Below are 10,755 nucleotides of genomic sequence, written 5' to 3'. Positions count from 1 at the left end.
CTAAGAGAAGTTGTCTTTAGGCCTAATAAACCTGGACGAAGGGAGTAGTTTATTAGTTAAATCTTTGTTTAGTTTAAATAGGAGAGAGAATCCGTTTCAATCTAGAGTTGTTAGGATCGGTTTTGTTATTTGTGTGTTGCTTATAAAAGGGCCGGCTACGGCCAATGTACGCAGGTTATATTTTGATAATAAACACGATGTGTTTTTAGGATAAATTTTCGTATCGAGTTTTGGGGAAGCTGTCTAAAAATCCCTAAGTTTTGGAGGAAGCTTTAGAAAACCTCTGTGTTGCGATTTCTCTGCGAGGAAATTGTTTTGCGCGTGAGTACCGTCATCGAGATTGGTTTTCTCGTGCTAAGCCGCAAGGTTCAAACCCTCTATTTTGTGTACATCGTGTGCGCGGGCGAGAGGTTACTGCAGCTACTGGTGGTGTACCGTGAAAGATTGGGCTGCAACAACAGATTGAATCTCGCCACGAGGTTCGGTCCTTATCAGTTGGTATTCAGAGCAAAGGTTGTTCATGGTACAATATTTTTCTTCGAGTTCTATTGAATTTTTTTACCATGAGGAAAGATTGTAGCTTGCAAATGATGATGTCGGAGGAGAAGGATCCCTTGCGTGCCTTGCCGTGGTACCAATGCTTTATGTGTGTGCGTGTAGGGCCGGCGAGTTGCGCAACCTTGATGAATTGCTATTCTGGGATGAATTTAGTGAGTCGGACTATGGTTGATGCTTTGACCCTGCCATTGATTGAACATCCAGAACCGTATGAGCTTCGGTGGATGGACAAATTTGTCAAGATCATGCATCGCGTGGAGGTATGGTTTATTCTATGTGGATATGGTGATCTAGTCATGTGTGATGTGCTTCCTATGCACATGCATACTTGTTCAATACTGCTAGGAAGACCATGGACAGATAAAAGATAGTTAACATATCATTGAGTTGGCGAATTGTTTCTTTTGTTCGTGGAGGACAATTCGTACCACTTGATTCGTACACATCAGAGAAGTATATGGCTGATCGCAAGAAGCGGGATATTGCTCAAGCTGCATCAGAAGTAAAGAAGAAGAAGCTTGAGGCTGCTGAAATTTTTCCATGCGTCATAAAAACTGCAAATACATTGCCGAACATATTGATTCGAAAATGAGGACGGTTTCGTTTCAAGGAGGAGAGGATGATATGGCCACGACTAATGTTAGTGGGTTAAAGGAACTATTTTCTGTTACAAGAAAACAAGACGTTGCTTCATTTGATCTTTATGCCAACGAGAAGAAAAAGAAATCCCTGGACGTGCAGGTATTGAAGGGGGGTAATTGCATGTGAGGTAAATTACTAATTCAAGACAGGAGATATACATGCAATATTGACCAGGCTAGGATTGGCAAGGAAATACCAACGTGCATTAATTCCTTGGAAGAAAAAGCAACCTATGCTAATGGAAGGAACCATGTAAGATCTGGTTTGTTTGCATCGGTCAACAACATAAAAAAAGAGATATCTTTCTGTTTATTCCGGTCCCACGCAAGTTAAAGTATATCAATTGCATGAGGTGTACAAGCAGAATTAGAGACATGCTAAGCTTGAGAGGATGCGGGTGGGGTCCACCTTCCTCAGGAGAAGTCGTACCAACCAAAATATGAAGTTCTGGTTTTTTTAGGGGAGTCCTGGTTTGTTATACGGTACTAGGGTCCGTTTCAATCTAGAGTTGTTAGGTCGGTTTTGTTATTTGTGTGTTGCTTATAAAAAGGGCCGGCTACGGCCAATGTACGCAGATTATATTTTGATAATAAACACGATGTCTTTTTATGGTAAATTCTAATATCGAGTTTTGGGGGAAGCTCTCTAAAAATCCCTAAGTTTTGGAGGAAGCTTTAGAAAATCTTTGTGTTGCGATTTCTCTGCGAGGAAATTGTTTTGCGCATGAGTACCGTCATCGAGATTGGTTTTCTCGTGCTGAGCCGGAAGGTTCAAACCCTCTATTTCGTGTACATCGCGTGCGCGTGCGAGAGATTACTGCAGCTGTTAAAGTTAGGGTTCGTGCCTCTCGCCGGCGCCGGCGCAGGTCCGCCTCATCTCCGGTGGCTCTAGGGCCATGGAGGCGCGGTGGATCCTGGCAAGGGCCGGCGGGAGGGCTCCATTTTTAATCTTCTTTTTTCAATCTTGTTAGGGTTTGTGTCCTACTCAGGAAGGCGAGACGGCGGCGGCTCCCTGAAGATGGAATAAAGGTCTCCCCGCCTAGCCCCCGTTCCGGCGGTGCGTCTAGCATCGTTGGTGGGCGTGTGGAGGTGTGTCTCCGGCAGATCTATCTTTGGTGGATTTGCTCGGATCTCGTCGTTGTTCGTCTACGTTCATGTGTCTTCGGTTTGGATCCTTCTGATCTACGTTATTTTTCATCGGCGGCGGTTGCTGTTCTGGGGTGCTGGTCCTATGGGGCCTTAGCACGACGGCTTCCCGACTGTCTACTACAACAAGTTGTGCCCGGCTCCGGCGATGGAGGGGCGATGACGGCGGCGCGCCTTCGACTCGCTTCGGAGCTTGTAGTCGTCGCTAGGTGGTCTACGAATCTGGATGTAATTTTTATTTCTGGTGTTCGTTGTACTACCATGATTGAAGATGAATAGATTGGAAGTTTTTCCGAATTTTTTTTTGGTATACACAGTAAAAAATTCTAATAAAACATGACTGGAGCAACCTAGGTGGCCCACTCTACCCCCGGTTTTTTAGGGCTACTCCTGATCAACCTAGGTGACTCCGCATGTGGCCTTCTGGGATCCAACACCCTTTGTGTCGGCTCCAGGAGTGTCTGCCGATGTCTCTTGGCTGGAAGTGCTGCCTACATCTTTCTGCTTTTGTAGCTGTTTGAGATTGAATGAGAGAGACGATATTCAAACAAGTCGGGCGACATAGCAAACAGTTAGACCGGAAAATAAGGATCTAGGCGATCAAGGAGGCGAAGAGGGATCCCTTGCGCGCCGCCGGTGACGCCGCTGGTTCCCTCTCTCTTCGTCGGCTGCTCCAGCGGCGGGAGGGAGGGGGAACCTCGGGTCTGTTCGCTAGGTGGGTGTGTGGTAGGATTAGGGTTGAGGGAGACGCTGCCGAGGCTGTTGCGGTGGTGTCGCGTCGGAATAAGTTTCTCCGGGCTCCGTTTGCGGTCAGGCGAGGCTTTTGCCTTCGTCTAGGAGCCAGCGGTGTTGGGGATCCCCGGATCTCGTCGAGGTCGCGGGCTATGGTGGTTGGAGGTCCATCGGCACTGGCCGTTTGGATCCTCAGATGGGCGATGGGGGCAGGGAGACGAAGACCTTTCTTCTTCCTTGTTGGTATGATTTGTTGCTATTGTTCTTCTCCTTCCTCTGCGCTGATGCTGGTGGGAGATCCTGCTTTGTCCGGGCAGATGGCCCGGCCGCGGTGCTGGACCGGTCGGATAACTCGAGTTCTCTTCCTTCCGGGAGGGACACTTTTCACGGTACTCAAAGCCAAAGATGGCGACGGCTGTTGCAGGTGTGTTGGATTGATGTCCATGCCCTCTCAGCGCTGGTGTCAAGAAAGGAGGAAGCAGCGTGGCGGCAATTGTACCGTGGTCGAAGATGATGACCTGTTTGCGACTGGTTGCAGATCCTTCTGTTGCAGGGGTCTTCTCTCAAGATTCAGGGATGATGACACAGGGCTCCGGAGATTTTTTTATGTTATGGTTGTCTTAGGGTACTCTAGGTGTTCATGGTCCTTTGTGTTTGCGTTTCAGTGTGTTTGTAAAAGTCAACTACTTTGTACTGATTCGTGATTTGAATGAAAAATTTCTCAAAAAAAGAGAGAGACGATAGACAAATGACAAGCAGTCGAATAGCCATCCTCATTGATTGGATTGGTACAATATATACACCCCGTAAGGACGTGACGGTACAAAGGGACGTGGAGGGAGAGGCGCGTCGGTTGTCTCATGGCAACCGCATGGCACTTAACAAGGGGAGATCGCTTCCAATTAAACATTTGAGTTTAATTGTAACACTCCCCCTAATCTCCGCTTGTCCATGTAGTACCATCAACTTGAAAGAGTCTACTCCAAAAACACTATAGGAAAAAAATATGAGGAGTAGTGTTTGATATGTTGCCAAAACTCATTCAAACCCAGTGAGAAAAATAAGAAGAAAAATAACACGACATATAATGGTTGTTGTCTCTTTCAACTCAATATGAGAAAACTCATAGAACTAAAAGGAGACAAAATATGTGGTATGTACTTTCTTAAAAACCTCGGTGGGGAAATAGAAAGTATGACATATTATCCCATATTGATATTACCTCATTAAAAAACCTTTATGAGAACCTGTAAAATAAACTCATAAAAGAAAAAGAGTATAATATGATGCTTTGAACAGGAATCATTTAGAGCGATATTCCACTTATTCTTGCAAATTCTGAAGCCGTCACATACCAATTCCTTGAACATATTTCTGGAATGTAAAAGTTGGTAGAGACTTCGTGAACAAAGCAGTCATGATTTGACTTGCAAGATATGCAATATAGCGATATTGCTTATTGCATAACCTGTATGCATCAGGGCAACACAAGAAGCATTATCTTTGAGATAATGCTTGGTGGATATAGTCACGAGGTCTGTTTCGAAGACTCTCATGAGATGACTACCACACATAGAAGGAACACCTACCTTGTCTATGATCTGAGATAGTAGGGATCTGATCGGTGTATCCAATTACATTGGTGTCCAGATTTCTCTAAAAATGAAAAATTAGGACAGAATATTTGATGCCTTGAAGATACCAAAAGATATTCTTGAGTCTCAACCAATTGTGTTTAGTGGATCCAATGCATGCACAGTGGTATGAAACCTTAGGTCCCAACATCTTATTTCCGTCTCCTCACAGTCTAGATGAATCATCCTCTACGTTAGAGAATGAATAACCATGGAAAATATTAATGGATAACTTGTCCACAATGAATTTCTCCAATATAATCTAGATATAGACAATATGGTGTACCATAATGTATGAGTGAAGGTGCTGGAGATTTTACCCAAATTCTTCATCTCGAATCCATCATAAGATGATCACGTGCTTCGACATTACAGGATAAATCCTTTTGTATGACGAACACACATGGGCAATCTTTATTGTAGGAGTAATCCTTGAATCGAAGGGACTCACTACGTCGGTTGTACCAAATGTACCGACAATGATAAGTCATATGGTGACTTATTGATTTTACACAATGTATGTTGCGTCTTCCATTTTGATTCAGAAGTCGGGAACCATCTATATCTGAATCTAGTGATCTACATGGATATGTAATCACCACATCTATCAACTACATAGATAGATGACTTTGTACTGCCAATGATATATATTATCAGAAAGAGATTCCACCTCTGGAGAATAGTTGGGTATTTGCGTGAACCCTTGTGCTACAATACTTGCTCTACATTTCACCACCTCATTGTTCTCAATTCTGTTTCTAGAAGAAAACTTGTGTAGGTAATGCTTATGAGAATACCTTCCCTTTATTGAGCAAGATTATTTCTACCTAGATTATACCCTTTGCTTGAGTTCAGTCCGAGTGTTGTTGACACTTTGCCATGGCCATGGTCTTTGGACATGAATCATGTGAAAGGTTTTTGCAATCTAGTTGAAAAATGTATGTCGACAATTGTAGATTTACGGTTATATGTTTCTCCAGAATGTATATATCAATATGTGGTTGATGAAATCATCGTTACCATGCCGACTGCTCGTGATTTCCCAATTCAATTGAGTCGGGTATTCCGATATCCTGGTCATTGTGTGCACTATGACCTGGGTTGGTGGCGGTTTCCCATTCACTGGGTGTATACTACCCTTTAGGTGTCTGTCAACGTGAAGTTGACTTGCATTTACTGATTCAGAGGCCTTGTTATCCTTGCTTGCAAGAAGCTGAATCATGATGTACAATTACTGTACTTTTCCCCCTATTGCTTTGAACGGGGAGTTGAGTGGCTTTTGTTGGTACCTCCACTCTTTCAGGCATATTTTTGCAGGATTGTAGGATTGCGTGACACCTTTATATTCAATAAATGAATCTGGCAGATTATTTGCAATGTGTTGCAAATCTTCTGAACAACACGTTTAGATATTTGAGTGCATGGATTTGAGGCAGAAATGTGTTGAACATTCCACTAATTTCCTGGCATTCTCTATGGTACATGAAATCTCCCCCTAATGCCTAGAAAATGTTCCTCATTGAATCAGTACACTGGCCTTGAATAACTTCCCATGCAAGGAGCTTGAGGTATTGATGGTAATACAGTTATTCCTCACATAGACCCCAACTATATGTTGAGGGGCCAATGATGTATGCCGGGTGGTGATATTGGTATGCAATAAAATTACCGCAGATGGGAAATACGTGGTAGATTTCCACAAATATAGAGGGGAATAATATTATGCAGTTCTGTCATGAGCGTATAAAACTGCATGACTCCAACTTCAACATAAAGTTGGTAAGTTGCAATTCCAAAGTAAAGATAATGCAATGACCTTAACTCTTTGGATAAAAGGATTCTACCAAACCATTTTGAGTCTAGACATTAGGACAAATTGCTAAACTTCAGTCCGAGGGCCATAGAGAAGGCACTCAAGGAGAATTCTCCAATGTTATCCATTTGATTTGCTTGAACTCGATGTCAGGATAATGAGCTAATGGTTTCGTGTGAATAAAGTACACACTTAAAACCATCGTGCAGATACGTCTTTTAGAACCATGAAATACCTGAATAGTCTACTCAAATGGTTGGGAAGAGCCACTTACCTTGACTTGATACATTCAAGGAGTCTGAGTGGTTCAGCGTAGACTTTTAGGTGCGCGGGCCTTAAAATTAGCTTTCCTGCATCACATGTAGTGCACATAAAATCCAGATATTGTTAGAGTTTAGCACCATAATAATCATAACCCAATGGAATTGCTGCTGGTTTTAGTTTCAACCCAATGTCTGGATGACCAAGATGAGCAAGTTTGTCATGCAAAAGACACTCAGGAAAGCTATCTTGTACGCAACATGTGCTACGGGTTTTGCAGGATATGTAGTTCAATGCCAATGATACATAGAGAGTGTGCTTGCCATATCTGTTGCATATGATAAAGAGATCATATTCCTCTTTGTTGTCATCATAAGTTTCACTATGGAAACTATTTTGACTGATACCTCTATAGTTTAGTAGGGTACGAGTTAAACCAGGAAGCAATAAAGCATCCTGACGTTACTCGAGTACCCACATGGACAGTAAATATGAATCGAGTTGAGCCAACAAATACCTCACTGCATCTACCGATTTTAAAATATCTCCTTTCCCTCAACGAGAGTGGAAACATTTCATTTCCCTAAATATAGAGTTTGTGGTGCATATGTCCACATGGCACAAATCATCTTTCACCAGATTTACCCCTGTAGAAATCTATATATAGACATGAACATTCTCAAGAAAATCACTGTCAGATATATAGAATACATACAAATGAATTTGTACCAAAGTGCTGATACAATATATTGTGATATACAATATATGATAACAACAATGCTTATATTGTTATTACCACAACATAAATGGACACCACTCAGGAGATAGAGGGACTATTCATAGTCTCCAAACATGTCGGCTGGGGCATATTCAGCCTTCACATTCTTCGTTCTCTGAATTGTGCAGATCCAACGGTATTTTTAAATCGATCTCAGGTGATTTTGATTATTTTTTCTTTATTTCATCCATCCCAGATGATTTCACTTTTTATTTCATCCATCCCAGATGTTTCAATTTTTTTCTCTCACTTTGCAATTGCGCAAATCGTTTTGATCCATAGTATTTCTTATTTCATCCATCCATATTGATTTCAATGTTCCTTTTTTTTCTTTCGCAGCCCAATTGTGCAAATCCGACGGTGTGGCAACCTAAGATGATTTCAACTTTTATATTTCATCCATCCTAGATGATTTCAATTTTTTTCTCTCGCTTTCCAATTGCACATATCAAGCGGTGTGACACAACAAGTATCTCGGTTCCCAGTTGCGTAGATCCAATGGTGCCTTTTGTTTTTGTCCACCTTTGATGATTTTATTTTATTTTTATTTTTATTTCATCCATCCCTGATGATTTCAAAATTTCTTTTCTATTGCATCATCCCAGATGGTTTCAATTTTCCTCTTTTTTTCTCCCGCTTCCCAAGTGCGCAAACCCACCAGTGCGACACAACAAGTATGGACGAGCAACGTGTGATGCAAAAAGTATGGACGAGCAATATACTCCATCCATCCCAAAATAAGTGTCTCAACATTGTACTAACTTTAGTACAAAGTTGTACTCCCTCCGTTCACTTTTGTAAGTCATTTCAGACAACTCAAAATGGGTTGTTTTGCACATTGTCTGAAATGTCTTCAAGGTCTTATAAAAGTGAATAGAGGGAGTACTAAGTTTGAGACACTTATTTTGAGACGGAGGAAGTATATTATTATTCTCAGGGGCGGCTCTAGCATGGGGTCGTGTAGGAGCGCCCGCCCCGAGTAAATTTTTGAAACCTAGGGTACCCCACCCCCCTACTAATTTTCGTCAGCGACCACCGTGGGAGGCGACCAGGTTCGCTGGAAGGTCTCAGGTCTGGTCGAGCAGGATGAGGGAAGAGGAAAACGTTTCGCCAGGTAAGATGACCGCTCACTAGGAGATCTATTAATCTATAGATGGGTCAATGAAGTAAACCCAATAAAAATTAGATGAGCCCATTAGTACGCAGCCTGATGTTTACGTTCACAAGTCCTTTTCTAATTTCTATCGATCGGGGGGGGGGGGGGGGGGCACACGGGAAGCGGAGTCGCCGTCTCCACGGTCACTGCTCAAACCAACAAGCGAGCAGCCAACAGAGGCAACAAGGACCAGGCTCTTTCTCTCTCCCCTAGTCTTCTCTTTTGTTCTATAATGTTTAATTTGTTGTCATGTTGGCCTAATTCTTGGAAGTTGAACATTGAAACTTAATTAAAAATGTGATGTTACAGAGACCTAAGAAGATGAAGCAGATTGAATCTTTTTTCAAGGTAATCCCAGTAAATCAGTACGGACCGCAAGTTTTTGAATCTGAAGTAAATGCAACCATTTCGAAAGCTAATGTTCCTGAAGTATTAATTCAAAGACTGATACTAAAAATTTGCAAGATGGTGTTCCTCAAAGATTTAATCCAGCTGACATTGAACCTGATCCTGGCCTTTGGAAACAAATTGAAGGGTATGCTACCCCGGAAATCAGAGATGTATTGAGAAGGGTGTATATCTTGAAAGGTGCATGTCAGCCTAAAGATCTTGATTTTGAACGCAATGAAGATGGCAGGGTATTTAGAGAAATATGGTACAAGGAGTTTAATTGGCTAGATTATAGGATATTTAGAGTAAATGCTTATGTCACTACAAGGTAGAAATATTCAATTATGTGATTGATAGAAACATAGCCGAGATGAAAAATCGATTTAGTGAAACGACAACCCAATTATTGGTTTGCATTTCATGTTTAGATCCTAGAGACTCATACAGTAGCTTTGACCATGACAAGATAATTGAGCTTGCAAGCATTTACTCAGCAGACTTTGATCCAGAACAGCGGCAATGTTTGAGTGGTCAGCTTGACATATACATTGATGTGATGAAAAGCTCACCTATTTTTTGTGGTTGTGATAGTCTATCAAGTCTGTCTGTCAAGTTAGTTCAAACTAAGGAGTATTTGCATTTCCCATTGGTTTACCGACTTATCAGACTCGCATATTGCCAGTAGCGACAACAGCAGTTGAAAGGGCTTTCTCAGCCATGAATATAATAAAGACAGATTTGAGAAAAAAGATAGGTGATGAATGGCTGAATGATATGATGGTTTGCTATGTTGAGCGATATATATTTGCTGGGATTGAAGAAAAGAAGATTATCGAACATTTTCCTGGCCTAAGGGATCGTAGAGGCCATCTTCCAAATCCTCCACGTATAACTACAACTTAATGGTAAACATTTGTCTTATCTTTTGTTTGAACAGATGGCATACACTAGTATAAAACAAGGCTTTGGTTCGGGCCTGGCCAGCCCATTAGTCACGGTTCAGTCACGAACCGGGACCCATGGAGGGCATACGTCCCGGTTCGTGAGCCCAGGGGGCCGGCCGGGGCCTCGTGGGTATTGGTCCCGGTTCGTCTGGACCCATTTGTCCCGGTTCCTGGCACGAACTGGGACCAATGGGCCTCGCTCCTGGCCCACATCCATTGGTCCCGGTTCGTGGCTCGAACCGGGACAGAAGGCGGGGCTTTAGTCCCAGTTCTAGCCACGAACCGGGACAAATGAGTTGCCTATATATACCCCATCGCCGCAGCAGAGCACTGCAGAGTGCTCTGTTTTTTTTTGGCCGGCGAGGGGAGGGCATTTGGATGCTCTAGCTCACCTCCTATGCACATGAGGTGTTCGATGAAATGCCCGAGCCACACTAGTTAAGCTTTCTCCTCTCGAAGCTCGACCTCCAAGCTCCATTTTCGCCGAGATTTGCATAGGTTTAGCGGTCTGTCACGTCCCGTCCCCCTCTTCACCGTCGTCGATCACCTGCGCTGATCTCGTCGTCAGCACCACCGTGGTGAGCGTCTTGTTCTTATCTTCTTTACGAAAGAAAAAATATTCTTACTTTAGATAGATACTTGTCTAATTTTCTTACTTTTATTATTGCTTGTTATTATATAGTGCGATGGTTTTGGTATCCG

General features: G+C 42.7%; 2 pseudogenes; both read left to right on the top strand.

The window, feature by feature from the left end:
- Positions 1 to 1,146: 1,146 nt before the first annotated feature.
- LOC147962604 (uncharacterized) lies at positions 1,147 to 9,286 on the top strand (annotated as a pseudogene).
- A 193-nt stretch (positions 9,287 to 9,479) lies between these two features.
- On the top strand, positions 9,480 to 10,012 carry LOC147962603 (uncharacterized; annotated as a pseudogene).
- The last annotated feature ends 743 nt before the right edge of the window (positions 10,013 to 10,755 follow it).

The sequence above is a fragment of the Triticum urartu genome, chromosome 7A (assembly GCF_056163025.1).
Source record: "Triticum urartu cultivar PI428250 chromosome 7A, HENAU_Tu73, whole genome shotgun sequence".
Taxonomy (NCBI): domain Eukaryota; kingdom Viridiplantae; phylum Streptophyta; class Magnoliopsida; order Poales; family Poaceae; genus Triticum; species Triticum urartu.
The sequence above is the reverse complement of the archived record's forward strand: the minus strand, read 5'-3'. Positions and strand labels throughout refer to the sequence as shown.